We start from the raw sequence: 17,912 nt of genomic DNA, 5'->3' as shown, positions 1-17,912 counted from the left end.
CACGTAAACTCGTTTTCTAGAGGCTTCGTAGCTCTGTAGCCTCGCAGTCTCGTAAACTTGAAGATTCGTAGTCACGTAGTCTCGTAACCTCATGGCTCGTAGTCGCGTAGCCAGGATGTCTTGGGACCTCGTAGAATTGTAGCCTCGCAGTCTCGTAACCATGCGTTCTGGAAGCTTTGTAGTCCTATAGCCTCGCGATCACGTAACCTAGAAGACTCGCAATCGCATAGACTCGTAACCTCATGGCTCGTAGTCTTGTAGTCATGATGCATTGGAGGCTCGTAGACTTGAAGCTACGTAAGCAAGAGGCCTTGTAATCTTATAACATAATGCTGATGGAGCAGTTGGAGCAAAAGAGAAAATTCTGTCGAAGACAGATGCGGTAACTGAAGTCATGTAGACGAGTACCTTCGTAGTCAAGTACTCTTGCAGACTTGTAGTCCTGTATCCTCGCAGTCATGTAAACCTGTGTACTAGAAACTTCGTAGCTCTGTAGCCTCGCAAGCCATGTATAACTCGTAACCAGCTAGATCATTTTAGACTCGTAGCCATGTGGTCTCATAGTCTCTTAGACTCGAAGAATTCTAGCCTAATATATTTGGGGCCAAAAGACTTTTGGAACCAAAAGACTGTAGGTGTCAATGACTGATGGAGCCAATGAATATTGGAGTCAATGAATATTGGAGCCATTGAATATTGGAGCCAATGAATATTGGAGTCAATGAATATTGGAACCAATGAATATTGCAGTCAATGACAAATTAATGTGCTTCCTTTTCGTCGATGGTGCTGCCTTTTCGTTGTCGGTGCTTCCAAATGTGCTTCCTTTTCGTTGGCGGTGCTGCCTTTTCTTTGTCAGTGCTTCCAAATGTGCTTCCTTTTCGTGGGCGGTGCTGCCTTTTCTTTGCCGGTGCTTCCAAATGTGCTTCCTTTTCGTTGGCGGTGCGGCCTTTTCGTTGATGGTGCTTCCTATTCGTTGTCGGTGCTTCCAAATGTGCTGTCTTTTCTTTTGGCGGTGCTGCCCCTTCGTTGTCGGTGCTTCCAAATGTGCTTCCTTTTCGTTGGCGGTGCTGCCTTTTCTTTGTCGGTGCTTCCAAATGTGCTTCCTTTTCGTTGGCGGTGCTGCCTTTTCTTTGTCGGTGCTTCCAAATGTGCTGCCTTTTCGTTGTCGGTGCTGCCTTTTCGTTGTCGGTGCTTCCAAATGTGCTGCCTTTTCGTTGTCGGTGCTGCCTTTTCGTTGTCGGTGCTTCCAAATGTGCTGCCTTTTCGTTGTCGCTGCTGCCTTTTCGTTGTCGGTGCTTCCAAATGTGCTGCCTTTTCGTTGTCGGTGCTGCCTTTTCGTTGTCGGTGCTTCCAAATGTGCTGCCTTTTCGTTGTCGGTGCTGCCTTTTCGTTGTCGGTGCTGCCTTTTCGTTGTCGGTGCTTCCAAATGTGCTGCCTTTTCGTTGATGGTCCTTCTATTTTTAATGTTGTTTTGACTCTGGTATTATAGTAAGTGGTTCTTGATTTGACTTGCGTATTATTCCATCCGGTGCATGTATATAAGCGAGTCCTAGACAGCAGGTCGCTCAGTTTGTTACTGTCGTCGACGGTGTAAGGATCACCTAGATTATTTCATCTGGTGAATAAGTCGCGTAATTACCTGTTCTTGAGAACTCGATGGCATATTTACCGACTTTAACGCCGAACTCGATGGACGTTGTATCATCGTCTACGGGAACCTTGACGACAGCGACGACAATGGTGGAGCAGATCCCGTTGGCAACGACGACGATGTCAACATTGGAGGAGATTTCAACAGATGTGATACCACCAGCAGAAGATAGCTTAATGACTACTGAGCTGGATGTGCAGGAAACCACGACGATCGACGATACGACCTCGATGGAGACTTCAATGGATGCTGATTTGACAACTAGCGAACATCGGTGCTGTTACTGTGACAAGATTTTCTCAAACAACAGCAATGCTCGGCGACACGAGAGGAGCGAATGTGCCAAGAACCTATATCGTAAAATGTTTGTTTGTGAGAAATGTCATAAGCAGTTTGCCAGAAAAGATAATATGAAAACGCACATGAAGGCATGCAAAGGTCCTGCTGTGCGGCAGAAAGTAAAGGTTTCGTCGCAACAACGATGCATCGATGTGCATAAGAGAATGCCTGGAAATGGTACTACTGTTGCAACGCCTGTATCTGGATCGGGTCTGAAAGGATCGTCTTCATCACCACGGTATCCTTGCAGCTACTGTGATACGTCGTTCGCATTTTACCATGATGCACGAAGACATGAGCGGAGCAAATGCGCGAAGAATCCTTCTCGCATGAAGTTTCGATGTGATGAGTGCCTTAAATGGTTTACTCGAATTGACAGTTTGCGACATCATGCGAAAAAATGTAAAGGTGGAGTCTGTGCTCCTACTGCTGAACTACCTGCCGACATTTCGACTCCTCGCTTTAGATTGGAGACACGAAAGCGTACAACCAAAAAAAACAGATGCCCAGCAACCGATTGTTATGACGTCTGAACATGGAACTAAACCTAAGACTGTGTTCGTAGCATTACAAGTGAACGATAATGGCTTCTACTTGGCGCAGTCTGCATTTCGTGGAACGTTGAAAGACTACTATTATCTAAATACGTTCGGTGAGTCGAAGGACATTTGTAATTTTCTTGACGATTACAGACAGAAGATAATCAATCAGCTTACTGATGATGTAGCAACAAACGGACCTTTGAAATATAACTTGTGGTTGGACTGTATATATGGAAAGCCATATCCGTTCGATGACGAAGTGAAGAAGTGTGCATTCAAGACGTCTGCTGCAGTAATTTACAGTTCTAACGATGTGAAGCAAACTGTTAAAAACGGCATCCAGAAACTCTGTCAAGAAGAGGTGGACTATGTCTGTAAAGGTTCTGGCTGGACTCTGTCTAGTATAAACCGATTGGAGCTAAGAATTAGTCATTTCACACCGCTGCGGAACTAAATGATTATAACATTGTTGGCTTTCGTAAGTGATCCTGTAGTAGAATAGAAATTATGTAACAAATATTATGTTTGTAAAAGAACTTGCGGTGTTTAATTCCTCGAACCTGTTACTATTATGTTAAATTGATGATATATTTAATTTTTTTTGCATCATCCTAGATCGTACCAAGGATCTTAGTCGATCTAATTAATCAGTATATTGATCGGAAATTTATTTAATGATTTCTGAACTTTTTCCCGGATCTCTAGCATTAAAATTACACATTTCCAATATGGTGGTCTTGATGTCTGATAGGATGGTGGTAGTAGAGGATTTAAAGTCTCTTTAAGAATGTTGAACATGGTTTATTTAAATTATTTTTTTTACATAAGATTAAACATTATTGCAACGATCGGGTATCGAACCGAGGACGGGAATCGATCGAATCAATATGTAAATTAATGAGTGATTTATTTAATGAATTTTGGAACTTTTCCCGAATTTCTAGCTAAATAATTACGGATTTTCAAGATGGCGGCCAAATGACAAGATGGCGGATGTCACAGTAATAAATGATTACTGCACTCTTGCGGATACGAATTAAACTAACATGTCATCGGCGCACTCTAGCCGACGATACAATGATGATGGCTTCCAGCATCGAAGACAAGATGGCGGCCATGACGTCATACTAGATGATGATAAAAAGTGGTGGGAGTCAGTATGCCTGCAGCCACCTCGGGGGAAGGATCGGTCGCCATTTTTATTTTTTTTGCACTCGTCGGGTTCGAACCGAGGACTCCGAGCTCCGTGTCGTAAATGTTTGTTTTTTAAATATTTTATTAAAAATTTTATTATTTAATTTGTTTTATGAATTTTAAATTTTTTTTCATTAAAATCGGATAATAAATTTAAAGATGGCGGCCGTAACGGAAATTGCAACGATGACGTCATAATTCAAGATGGCGGTCATGGTATCCTTATTCCTAGAAATGGCTTAACTGAGGCTTGAGTTAAGGATGCTTAAGCCAGTTTTAGTAATTTTCAGCCGCTGGGATTTTTAAGGACTAAAAACGGGAATTTTTCCCTCGAAACGGGAAATTTTTCCCTCGAAATGAGAAATTTTTAATTTGTGGAATTTTTTGAGATTTTTTGGCGGAACTTTTTTCCACAGAAATGGAAATTTTGGCGATTTTTGAGGAATTTTGGGCAAATTTTGCCCAATTTTGGCGGATTTTGGCGATTTTTGAGGATCAAATTCAAGGTCAAGGTCAAAGGTCAAGGTCACAACCATCCAAGATGGCCGTCGTGACGTCACAATCCAAGATGGCGGACCGACAATCACAATCCACCGCCTGGCGCCTGTCCCAGGTCCGTCATTTACATACTACTGACTTCGGCTTGTGGCTATAGCAGTTTCTGCATGCATGTGCATTTGAATTTCAACCTGTTGAATTTCTGTTTTACTGTCCTATGCGCGCTTCTTATTGCATTTTTAGTGCATAAAAATTTTTCACCTCAACACATCTAAAGAAGTATAACCTCAAAAACACCGGTGACGATAGTTCTGGTCTATGAGGAAATGTCACTCACAAATTCAGCTTTGAGGCATTTACATTCGACGCGTTTGGTAGTCCTGTTTTTTTTTTTTTTTTCGGCCAGCCATTAGATTTTAATAGTACCATTTTGTTAAACAGAAATATAATTCGGTTTTTAAAAGCGGAAATAGTTTTATAGTTTTTCCCTAAAATGAATACTTTTTGAATATTTATTGCCTTGGTATTATTTATAACCATTCAAGGTGAAATTTGTTGTCCGAGTTTCGCATTACAAGTTTATTTAAATCATGAGAACACATGAATTTGCTCATTACCGAGGTAAGATATTAACACATCACTGGCGAGTACTGAATGACTCGCTCATATTGTTTGTTGTGTTACATCACGAGTTATATTTAATCCTAAGACGTTACTGAAATACTTCGTTTTGGTTTAAAACCAATATGTTAACAATTTTTTTAGGACATATGTAATTTAATATTGTAAATTTTGGCTCTGTTTGATCATAGCACATAGTATCATGGAATGCTTTCTTATTGATAGTGAACTAATACTACAAAGACTTTCTGCTGTGACACAATAAGTATTTTTTTATGATTGAATAATTTATTTTTCTTTCAGATTGACAACAGATTGTTAAGAGTCGTATAGATATTGTTATGGTTGTAAAAAAACCTACAAATCAATAAATTAAAAAAAATGGTTCTTATATGTATTATGTACGCGCGTTAGAAGTTTTACTTACTTGGAGTCATTAAAAACTAACATTATTTTGCATGGAAGTAATTAATAGAAATAAAATACTAAAAGGTCTGGAGAGATATTGTTATAACGGTTTGTAAAGAATACATTCAATCAAAAATAAAATATAAAAAATGCTCAGTATTCAATATTAAAGAAACACATGAATAAACTTAATTATTGTATTTAGTAAAATAATCGATGTAAATTTTAATCAACAGTGAAAATCAAACATGCTGAATATTTAATCTTATTTATTAATTTAAATTATTTTTATTAAATAATAATGTAATACTTTATAACTTATAATACAAATAAATTATACAAACGGGAACATAAATTCAAAAACATTCCCATGAAAAAGGCCAGGAGACTACTAAACCTTCCACAGTCACTCCCTGATAGGGACAATGGAAGCTTACAAGGAACCTGACGTCGTCAAACATACGGGAATATAACCTCACTTATATAAATATACTTGAAAAAGTATATTAGCACAATATTTTATCACTAAGATTCCCAATAAAGACATGTTTTTAATGATATTGACGAACAATAAATACAAATCACAAACGTATTAGATTTAAAGCAAATATATAACTTATATTTGTATGAAGCCTTTTTTTATGTAGCCTTTTATTTTTCCTTCGAAAATTTTGTTGCATGTAGCGCGCGCATCGTAAAAATTCACACTCCATCAATTCTTCATTACGCGCCTAAAGAAGTATTATTTCAAAAATGTAAAGTTGTTTATAGTTAATGATAGCAAACAAAATAACATTATAAATGTTAACAAGCGGGTAGTAACGGGAGCCATTCACTCTGAGCGTGAGACAGTCTACCGGCGCACAAGTCAAGAACAAGTCTGCATCATTATTACTCTATGGTCCGGGGCTCGGCGGACGCGCGGCTCAGCTGGCGGCGCTGGCGCGACAGCTGGGCTCGAGAGGCGCGCCAGCCCGGGCACGCAGCGACCTTGCGGGCTGTTGGCTGTTCCCGAGCAGCTGGTCGGTCGCCGTGCAAGTCGAGGCAAGTCGAGCCGTCGACCTCGCCGCGCTGCATCGCTTGCAGCTTTGCGCGCGCGACAGTTGGCCGGCCTGCTTCCCCGTGTTTCCCAGCCTTCGCAGCGCCGTCCTTGAAAACACCGTTTTACACGGTCACGCCGGTGGTGTTTATTGACGTGTAACAACCTGGCTCTCGATGTACGGCATTTGGTATACGGCGATTTCGTGAATGCGACATCGATCGGAAATGTGTAACTACCGTGTTGCCTTCTTTGGAGGATGGCGCGAACCAAAGTTCACAAAGCCAAGAAGAAACTTTATAGTATTAACTGTTCATTGAATTTTAACAAGATTCCAAGTACCTAATATAATAAAAATTCTTTGCCCAAAATACAAGGCCAAAGCCGGCGTTTAGTTTTTTTTTTCAAGACTTTTTTCGCTTTTATCGGAGCCGCTTCATTAAATAGTTTAAAAATTCCCTCTGCAAATCGACTGATAGTCGATGTAGCTGCTCCGGCAACGATTTCTAGCGGAAACTAAGTGTGATTCGCGTCAAGATATGTAGTTGTAAAATACAATTTTCGTATATTTATCACGCTCGGCATTATTAAAAGAAATTCTACGTTAAATTTAGAATCCAAGTTTATTATTATAAGTGTATTTGCAAAATTAGATCACAAGAATTTACTCTTTACCGAGGTGAGTATTTAAAGATTCGCTAACATTCTTTCAAGTTATACTTGTTTAAACGCTTTATGAAAAAAAAGTATTGTGAATAATCGTGATTTAAAAATTTTTTTGATTTAGAGTGTTTCTAAGGTGGTCGGGTTATGGTTGAAAATGTACCCGGGTTTTGACTTTCTCCCCCTCTGTAGGGGAAGGGGTTAATGGCTTTTATTAGCTTGACCTGTACGTATGAATGGACTTCGTAATAAAATCTTTCCATTCAATTTTTACCCACATTTAGACGTCAGGGTGTATTGACATTTTGCAAAATTATAAAAAACCTCTGACAATACTTTTATGTATTCATGAGGTCGGGGCATGGTGGAAATTTGCCCCGGGTTTAAATGTGCACCTAGGGGAGGGGGGTTAATGACCCAAGATTTAGAAAATTGTAAAACTCAGTGCTTTTTTTATTTGGAGTGTTTCCAATCCAACTGGTCGGGTTATGGTGGAAAATGTGGCCAGTTAAGGAAAAGATCAAAAATATATTCTTTTCGATTTAGAGTGTTTCCGAGTTTGGGTTATGATGGAAAATGGGCCCGGGATTTAATTTTCTCAATGGGCCCGGGGTTTGTTAATGGCAATATAGGTACTATATCTGACATTATCTAGCCACTCTTCCGGCGTGATCAAGCATATGATACGACATGCCATCAGTCCGTGCCGATTACGGCACAGCTGGTGTAAATATATTAAACCAATAGCCATTTAACTTCAAGAGAACTACAGCTATGGTACTGCTGAAGGTGAATGTTGCCATTAATGCTGATTTGGGCATCTACCGTGCATAACATGCAATACTGCACTGTAGATTATGAAGTTGTTTATTTGGGATCGCGTCTCTTAGCTGCCGGAAAGGCTTATGTAGCTCTTGGTCGCGTAAAGTCAATAGATGGTCTCCAAGTAGAAGAACTTGATTGCTCGAAGATAACAAGAAAAGTTTCATGTAATGTTGACGTGGTAGCTGAAATGATTAGATTACGTGAACATTAATGACTAATTTTAAGTTCATTGTAACAAATAAATACTTAAATCACTCATATTTAATTGTTTTAATTATTTTTTATTAGTTATATTCAATATTTTTATTTATTAATTTTAAACTAAAGAATAAAATAAACTTATAGTAAAAAAAATCACTTTTAACAATGAACTAAAAATTAAAAAATAAATAAAATTTAAATTTAAGTGTTTTGTCCAACAGCCAAACAATGCACCACAACTCAGTATAACGAAGAGAATGGTGTGCTCTTTTTTTTATTCAGTTTCTATATCTTAAAATTACTGGTAAAAAATTTAAGAAAGTGATATCAAGAACCCCACGTTTTTAGTTATACAGAGTTGTGGTACATTATTTGGCAGTTGAACAAAACAATTAAATTAAATTTAATTTATATTTTTTGTTTATTCAACAATAAAAGCGTTTTTTTAAACAATAAGTTTTTACTGGTAGGGACTGGAAAAATTCGCAAATTCATTTCACGATGCGCTAGTATTCAAATACATATACATTTGTGCTGCTTCTGCATTTGGCTCACCGTTTGTATCGAGGACTCTGGGCCAATGAAATACGCTCAACCGAAGAATGTCGAATCACAGGCTTCGACGTCGTACAATCCGGCAAGCAATGAACAAAAAGGTATCATTTTCCCGAATATATATAGGGTTGTCCATCCTAGAGGTCACTAACGCCGCGAATTATTTTCCAGTGCCAATGTATTAGTAATTATTTATTTTACATAATTTATATATTGCTATATGTTTCATGTAGATTTTTTAAATATTTATATACGTTTATAAAATGGACTGTCCATCTACAAAAGAATTATATTGAAAGTTAGTTTAAAAATAGGTTTTAATAAATATTTGTGTTTGTCAGTGCCAAGCTCGTATTCAAAAAAACTATTTGTTTCCCCTCTTCAAAAAAAATTGTTAGCTAGTATTTTAGTACTCGCTGGTGATGTGTAACATCTAACCTGGGTAACGAGCAAATTCATGTGCTCTCATGTTGCAAATACACCTATAATATGAAACTCGGAACGTATAAATCATTTAAATAATGGCGAGCGTGATACGCAAATTGTGTATTCAACTACATTTACTGATGCAAATTACACGTAGTTTCCACACCCGCCGTTATAAATCGTTGCCGGAGCAGCTAAGTCAACTATCGAAAAATTCGACTTTCAGACAGAAATTTTAAACTTTACAAAGAAACGGCTCCGATAAAAGCGAAAAATACTGGGAAAAATAATAAACCTTGGCTTTAGCCCTGATTTTCAACAAGGTATTTTATTAAAACACTGCTCATCTTGTTAAAATGCAATAAACAGTCAATACAATAAAGTTTTCCTTTGGCTTTGCGAACTTTGGTCTGCTTCATCCGCCACAGATGGCAGCACCGTGGTTACACATTTCCGTTCCATGCGACTTCCTACCAAATGCCGTATACCGAGAGCTAAGATTACACATCAAAGAACACAACTGCAAAACCGTCTCCGAACTGAGGAGGTGGTGTATGCAGGGCACACACCTAGTATATGTAACATGTATTTATCGAGTGCCAAGTTCGTAAGGTTGTTTGTTATCTCTAGTCTTTATTTTTAGGTGCTGGTGGAAGCCAAGTGTGTGCTGAGTGCAGCCACCAGGAGCGCTTACATCCCTGGTTACAACCACAGATGTGTGTTAAAATACAATAGCGAACCTAGCGTCCAAATACACAACCCCCGCATGGTAGACTCTTATATACCCTGTCCAGCTCTTCATCCAGACCATCCCTACATCCTGTATTCTACTACATTCAATGCATGAAAATTGCAGCCCGTATATTTGTGCCAAGGGTTTTCCCTGTGTCTATGCAGGTTTTACATGGGCCCAGATTAACAGAGCTTTAATTTAAATTTAAGTTAGGGTTTGTTGTTATCGCTTCAATTGCTGCCACGGCTGGCCAATCCCAGAACAAGCACACGATGCATGTGACACTTCCCTTCATGTCTAATCCCAGCATCCCAGCTTTAGCCTGAGACGCACTTAGGTCCCTCCCTAACACGGTACTCTCCTACAATATACACTTAGTTTTTGTTCGGTTAGGAAAATAAATAATAATCACTATTTAGCGAGAAATGATTTTAGAGTATTTTAAATGTCTCTGACTTGATTTTAACAAGGGTTCTCACACGGTTTTTTTTTTTATTTACTCGTCATTTCTAATAGTTAAGGGCTATTTTTGTAAATTTTACTTTAAACCTAAATTGAATTTGTTGTTTTGTCACAAATAATTTAAACATATATGTACTAGGTATTATTTAATAGATGTAAAAAGGCGCGCAAGTGTTTGTAATCGTTTATCACTTGCGCAACGTCTTACATCAATAATACCACACCAAGTAGTCAATCTGTTGAAAATATTTCAGACAGAACGACCAATTCAAGAGAGGTATTATGTTTAACTTACAGAAATAGCATTTAACTAATATTAATAACTAGAAAATGAAAGGAAAAAAAAGTCAACATGACATGTGAGACAACACAATTTCCCCCCCCCCTCTTTATGTTTAGCAACATTCACGCAGTCACGTCTGTCTGATGTATCGGAGCGGATGTTGGATTTAATTGGTTCACGAGACCTGTGACGTCATGTTCTGACTGTTCAGTCGCCCGGAGCGGATCTGTCTGACCGGAGCTGGCGAACTTTAAGGTTCGACGTCAGACAGCACCATCTGCATCTGACGTCATGAACAATATTCACCAAAATTCGTACAAAAAAACTATAAAATCACGCGAAAATAATCATTTCTTAGCTAACTTTTTAACTGAAAGTTTTCTGTGTTTAGTGTGTTTTGTTTGCCGTTATGTTGCTTTGAAACGGGAAACGAAGTAACCGAAAATGTAAATAAAAATTTCAAGTGTGTAAGCATTATAATAACCAGATTTAATAAAATATAATTAAATTATAATTAAAATTATCAGTTAAATTTTCAAGTAGTGTTCCGAAATTTCATTTACACCCATTTCCATAATGACTTAAGTAGTACCTATACAGGTCTGCCAGATCCGCGGACTATTTTTTTTCGTTCTGATCACATACGTCACGTAGGAGATACTCAGGCGATATTTGCGCTGATATTGCACGGGTTTTAATGATAAATGAGAAAGTGATTAATTGTGTGTAATATGGTTGCCCAAATTACATTAAATGAACAAAAGTGAATTAAATAAAGCATTACACTTTCTTTTAAAACTATAATTTGGCAGAATTAAGTATATTTGCGCAAAAATATTTATTTAACAATTAGTTAATCACAGAGCAAGGTAGGTAGGGTTTAGTGAATTGTAAACTTAAATTTTTTACATCAACTGATGTTGAGAAAAAAGTTTTTTTTGTATGGGCCTAAGCTTAAACTGTTCAGCAAAAATGTCTTTAATTTGTTTTTCAATTGGCACTCTAAACTACATCCTTGTTACGAATGAAGAATACAGTGATACAGATACAAGTTCACTATTATTAGTATTGATTTTTACGTTTCATTTAGCCACCAAATGAAATGTATCTTATATTGCCTCATGAATTAGCATATATGTTTACTTATATTATTTGATGAACCATTAACTTTGGAATTTCATAAACTTGTTCCGAAGTATTGATTGGTAATGGAAAACAAAAAATTTGCAGTCAATTAAATTATAAGTTCTCTAATATTCTGTTGATATTAATAACAAAAAAAAATGGTGTTAAATAAATTTTAAATTGTAATCTTCATGTTTCAAAATAGGTTTTACTTTGTTGTTTAGGACATTATTTTTGGAAATTTTATAAATAAATTTGAATAAATATCTTAAATTCGTACTATTGAGTTCCCTACATGTTATGTGATATTTTTGAAATAATTTGGCGTTTAGATATTTCAAGTACCTAGTTATCAGTAGTTTAAATTTTGATTAGATTTAGGGATAATTTAGGTTAGCTACAATACTGAATGGTTGGTTAGGTTTGGTTGGATGCATTTAAAATACTGTTAGATCGTATGAATGGCTGGTTGTATTAGGCGAGTCTTAATTCAAACACTGTAAAATGGCGTGAACGATTGTTTATGTTATGCAATCTGCATTAAAAAGACCATAAATTAGTGCAAATGTTTGGAAAGGTTATGTTAGCAACATTAAAAATATTAAACGACACTAATTAGGACACGTACTACCTATTAAAGAATTTTTTTTTAGTTTTACGGAGAACCTTCTCTCATAAATTACCATTATTTTTAATAGGGATACAAGCTGCAGGCAGGGAAGTGTGTTAGGTTAGTTCAGAGAAGCGGGATATCAGATTTGCAATTAAAACTGCAGAAAAAGGAAATGTCAGAATTTTTGAAATTTTTAAAAAAATTGAATATTAAAAGATTTATGAAATGATAAATAAATAAAAATATATTTTTATTATGTTTTATAGCGCAAGGATGACAGAGTATTAATTTTCTAACCTTGGTTTTTGAAAGAAGTGGCTTTTTCGGAAGATGGGTAAACCAAACAAAAAAATATTTATATATGTGTGTATATATATATATATATATATATATTTCACCTTTTACAATCAACACTATTTTCCCGCACAGTAGTATCTTATTGCAGACAGTTTTTTTTTAAATTTAAATAAACGATTTTATTACGTATGATTCATCGATAATTGGCACTCGCCATCATTATAGTAAACAACTGGAGTCATGCTACAAATTTAAAGCTTTATTTTAACCAAACTTGTGTTGTAAATGTATTTTACAAAAAAAAAAAACACTCCGAGCAATATTATAATCTGGGAAAATTTATGTTTTCATCCATTTGAAACCTATATCGGAGAAAAAAAACACTGATAAAAAAATTATTTAGACATAAATGAGGCAATTAAGCTAATTACATGTATCAAATGTCTCTTTTAATCTATATGTAACACACAATTTAACGTACATTTATCTATTCCAACTGAATAAAGTGACGTCACAAATTGTTAGACATAGATAGATGCGCAAAAGCACACTGTTGTTATAGTTTCACGACGCTAGCAATCTACCGTACTGCCCTCTATGCATTTTCATTTAAACGAATGTATTAGACAAGTGGATGTTGCAGGTGGCACAACAAGATCATATAGATCAGATGCGACTGCACGGAGAAGACAGGTCATTTTAACCTAATCAACCTTTAATTTTAATTGCAATAACATATAGGCGTGCGGAAACCTACGCTCACGAAAACAATTTTTAAAAAAAGTTTTTTTTTTCTTTTTTTTTTTTGCTAGGGTTTAGTTTCTGTAAAACATCTAACCTAATCTCAGTTTTAATTGTGCAATAACGAACGGGCGTCTGACTCGGGGACAGTGAATAGTAGGTTTGCCGACCAGGCAGCTCGATGCCTAGCCAAGGGTCGCCCCTCTGCCAACTCAAGTGCAAGCTTCCCCCGCCCCCTCCTTCTCCTCCCTAAAGACACATACACCAATCCCCGCACGCACGACCCTCGTTTATCTCGAGCGCTCCCGTTATCTACGGCAACTAGGCCACGTGGTGCGTGCGGTCCCGTACGCCGTCAAACACACGACAGACGAAACGGCACGCCGTTCCGGGTCGCCACGCGAAGAACGCAATGCTACCAACAGTTTACAAAAAAAAAGTTTGTGATTAGTAACCTCGGTATACGGCATTTGGTAGGAGTAATTTCATGAATGCGACGGAAGTCGCATGGAACGGAAATGTGTTAAAACCTCGGTGCTGCCATCGGTGGCGTATGGCACGAACTAAAGTTCACAAAGACAAAGAAAAACTTAATAGTGCTAACTGTTTAATGCATTTTAAAAAAATCCTTGTCGAAAATCACATCCAAAGCCGGGGTTTCAGTATTTTTTCAAGTTTTTTTTAAGCTTTTATAACAGTCGTTTCGTTATATTATTTAAAATTTGTTTGCAAATAAAGTGTTTTATTGGTCGATGTAACTGCTCTAGCAATTAAATCTAGTTCAGGATATCTAGAATTTAGTGGGGAAAAAAACACTACTTTCGTACATATTTATTACCTTCTGCAGTATATTAAAGAATTATACGTTAAATTTCGTGTCCGAGTTACGTATTATAAGTGTATTTGCAACATGAGACCACATGAATTTGCTTGTTACCGAGGTTAGAAGTTACACATCGCTGAGTACTGAGAGACTCTCTCTCACATGTTTTTACAGGGGTCATAACCGACTTATTAATCATACATGCCAACTTTATCTTCAGCAAATGGTTCTAGCGTTAGTTGTATGATTTGCCAAAATAAATGTTAAAATCAGCTTCTGTAAAACAATGGCTTTTTTGTTTCTTTATATAAATGACTCAATCGGACACGCATTTATGTTCAAATTATTAAATGTCCAAGTTTGATTATGATGCATTTGCATTCGAGGCATCTGATAAATTTAAACGCTGAAAAACAAAGTACTTTAGAAATGTGCAGAATGTGTTTAGCAGGTCATATTTTTTAGGTAGACTTCAAAGAAATATTACCTACTGTAGTCCTTACAATGGTGCGACTTTCGGAAAGTATTTTGTTTCGTAGTCCTTAGACCCCAAAACTATCGTCAACGCCAAAGTTTATATATATATATATATATAAATTTTGTAGACACGATAACTGTCGCAATGTTTTACAAATCACTTCCAAACTGATACATTAAATCTAGTACAGGAAAATCTCGGTCGAGTTCGTGAATGGGCAATATCCGACCAAAGGAGTAGAAATGGGGAAGGTTTTTTAAACAGAAAAAACGCTGTAACTCCCATAATATGGAAAACATCACATCCATTTAAACGTATTTTTACTCGTAGGAGTAATACCAAAATCATTTGTCTGAATAAGTTTTTGATATGACCATCCATAAAAGCAAGGGGTGGAAAAAATAAGGGTTGGAAGACAAAAAAAATCATAAATACTTCCGTATTAGGCACAACATCGAATTTGTACAGATTGTTTGTTAATTTTATAATTTTTTATCTAAAAATTTTGTCTGAAACAAATTTTTATTAGACGAACCATTGCTGCAAGTAGTTAAAAAAATAAAATGTAGAATAAAATTAATATAACTCCCTTAGTAGGTACACTATCAAATCCGTCCGAATTTGTTGTAAATATTTAATTTTTTATCTTAAACTCTTGTCTGTTACAATTTTTTTTATAAGGTGATCCATTGCAAAGCGGATTGAAAAAAACAAAGGTATAATTTGAAAAATGCATAAATTCCGTACCGTATTTATACAATATCAAATTCGTTCTAATTTATTGAGAAAAAAAACATCGGATTAATATCTACAACTTTTGTCACAGGTAATAAACAGGGGTTGAATAACAAAAAAAAATCATTAACTCCCTTAGCAGGAACAGTATAAAATCCATTCAAATTGTTTGAAAATCTTATAGTTTTTATCTAAAACTTTTGTCTGAAACAATTTATAATAATACAAACCATTAATGCAAGGTGTTAATAAAACCTGGGATTGGAATGAAAAAATGAATAATACTTCCCTACCCGGTACTCTATCGAATCCATTCCCATTTTTGTTTAACTGTCTAAATATTGACTAAAACTATTGTTAAAGTATTTTTTTTGTTTACCCAACCATTACTGCAAGGGGTGGAAATAACAAAGTTTGAAAGTAAAAAATTATCTTTACTTTTTATTAATATATATACTAACATATCCGTTATAATTTATTATTTGAATCATGAACTCATCTAAAACTTTGGCTAAAACGGATTTTGATGGAACGAATTATCACCGTAAATACATGGGTTGAAATTTTAAAAAAATTAAAAACTTTCTTAGTACCTATCAATTGTGTTTAAATTTATTTTAAACCATCTTAATATTATCTTGAACGTTCGTGGAAACCAAACTTTTTATACGACCACGTTATTATTGTAAGGAATAAAAAAGAGTGTTTAAAGGTAAAAAAATATTACCTTAGTTGGCATATAATATAAAATTCGTTTTAAGCTATTCAATGCTGCGTTATAACTATTCAATGCTATACACTGAGTTAGAAATATTCGTAATATTTTCGCTGCATGGAAAATGAGCAAATATTTAATCGATCATTTTGTAATATTGGAGAACATAAATATGTTATATACATTAAGTTCTTAAAATGTTCCAGAAGTTTATAGAAGTTTTTAAATATTTTCAGAATAATTAGGTACTTCGAAATCTACCTACGCCTGTAGGCTGGGCCGAAGGGGATTTTTTTACAGTGCTACTAAGCTGTAGCATTATAAAGCCGCGTTTCTTTTTAATTTATATCTTTCGAATCATATTTCTAATGTATACTGATATCTAATCGCCTTTTACAAAGTTATTGTTTTAGGCACTGGTCAACAGCTTGACCTTATTTCTTGACAAGCATCGTGAATATTGTATGATGATGGGAACCGAACTAGTACTTTCCTGAAGTTAAGATTGAAAACCAAAATGAGAGAAAACCACTTCCAGTACAGATGTACGGGACAGAACTCCAGACTTCCCGAATGCGAGCCGAACATGATACAGCAATACCGAACACGCTTGGTGACTGCGTTCCTACAGCATCCATCCGTGTCTATGATGTAGGCTACTTATTAAGGTAATTTTGTTAACATGTCATGTTCGAGTGAACATCTTTACGCTGCGGTAAAATTTTGAAGTTAAAGTTTTATTTTCAATTGATTATTTAAGAGGGTGTAGGCTTTATCACATGGATAACCTCACTATTCTACAACAGTCAACTTTGCAGGGATAATGCTGTAAGTTAAGGTTATTTTGTAATCTCCTTTCAAGGAGATAAAATTGATTTCATAAATATGCAGTTACCCATTATCTGTGTGGTGTTAATTAGCAGTACAGTTTATCACTATTATATATATAGTATACTAACTAAACAGAAAAACTATTTTTTACTTGCATTTATTTAAGATTTCATGTACTTATTGTTTAAAAGAATAAATTTAAACAATATCTTTATCTTAACGTAATTCCCACCTGCCTGATAAAACAATTAGTAAGGCGCTCAAACATGAAGGAAAAAAAATAGACAGAGCCGATACGAAGAATGAACTAAAAATGTACAAGACAAAACGATTTGCGTAAAATAATTTTAATAATTAATGAATATCACTGTAAAAAAAATAAACATTTTCTTTGTATATGATTTTATAGAACATTAACAAGGCTTAAGTTATAATATACCAAACTAAAATACAGATGTGCAATTTAAAAATTAAATACTTACAGTATTCAGAAGAAACATTTGGGGTTTTTTTCCGTCATAGGTTGGCACTCCTGAAAGCCACGCGCACACCTGGATCTTTTCCCAGCACCACGAAACAACAGAAAGAAACAAAACACTGAACAGTCGATGCCACACGAAGGTAAACGCCACTGCACACACGGTTAACGGCACTCAAACCCGCACACGCGTCAGCAAATAGGCCATCGGTTTGTCGGCGGAAGGACGCCTTGCGAAACGAGACACGTCACCAGGGAAAACAAATAATGCGACGCGAGAAGCCGTCGGGAGGGAAAAAGAAGCTCCCAGCGCGCGCCCGTCTTTTCCTTTCACTCGGCCGTCCGCTCGGGCTGGCGGACGGGTGCCTGCCTAGGCGCGGCGGAGTGGTGGGAGAAGCACCACGTGACCACGTCCAATAAAACCACTCGACTTCCTCCGTGGCTCGGGGAACCGGTCCTCTTGCAGCGCGGGGTTCCCAGTGCAGACGTCTTGCTTCTGTGACTCAACACATGTTCACAGGAAACTGGCGAGAATGTACGGACCATGGAGTCAATAAAGTACTATTACAGAGTAGACACTCAAGGATATTGAACCTCCGCGTTTTTTTTTTTTTTTTTTAATAATTGTGCTAC

At 36.3% G+C, this 17,912-nt stretch overlaps 1 long non-coding RNA gene across 1 annotated transcript in view; it reads right to left on the bottom strand.

The window, feature by feature from the left end:
* The window catches only part of LOC134534703 (uncharacterized), a 431,047-nt gene extending 413,418 nt beyond the window's left edge, over positions 1-17,629 (bottom strand). The window contains exon 1 of the long non-coding RNA XR_010075527.1: positions 17,284-17,629. This is a non-coding gene — a long non-coding RNA (uncharacterized LOC134534703). The remainder of the gene's footprint in view (positions 1-17,283) is intronic.
* Positions 17,630-17,912: the final 283 nt, after the last annotated feature.

This window comes from Bacillus rossius, chromosome 8 (genome assembly GCF_032445375.1).
Source record: "Bacillus rossius redtenbacheri isolate Brsri chromosome 8, Brsri_v3, whole genome shotgun sequence".
Classification (NCBI taxonomy): Eukaryota; Metazoa; Arthropoda; class Insecta; order Phasmatodea; family Bacillidae; genus Bacillus; species Bacillus rossius.
The sequence above is the reverse complement of the archived record's forward strand: the minus strand, read 5'-3'. Positions and strand labels throughout refer to the sequence as shown.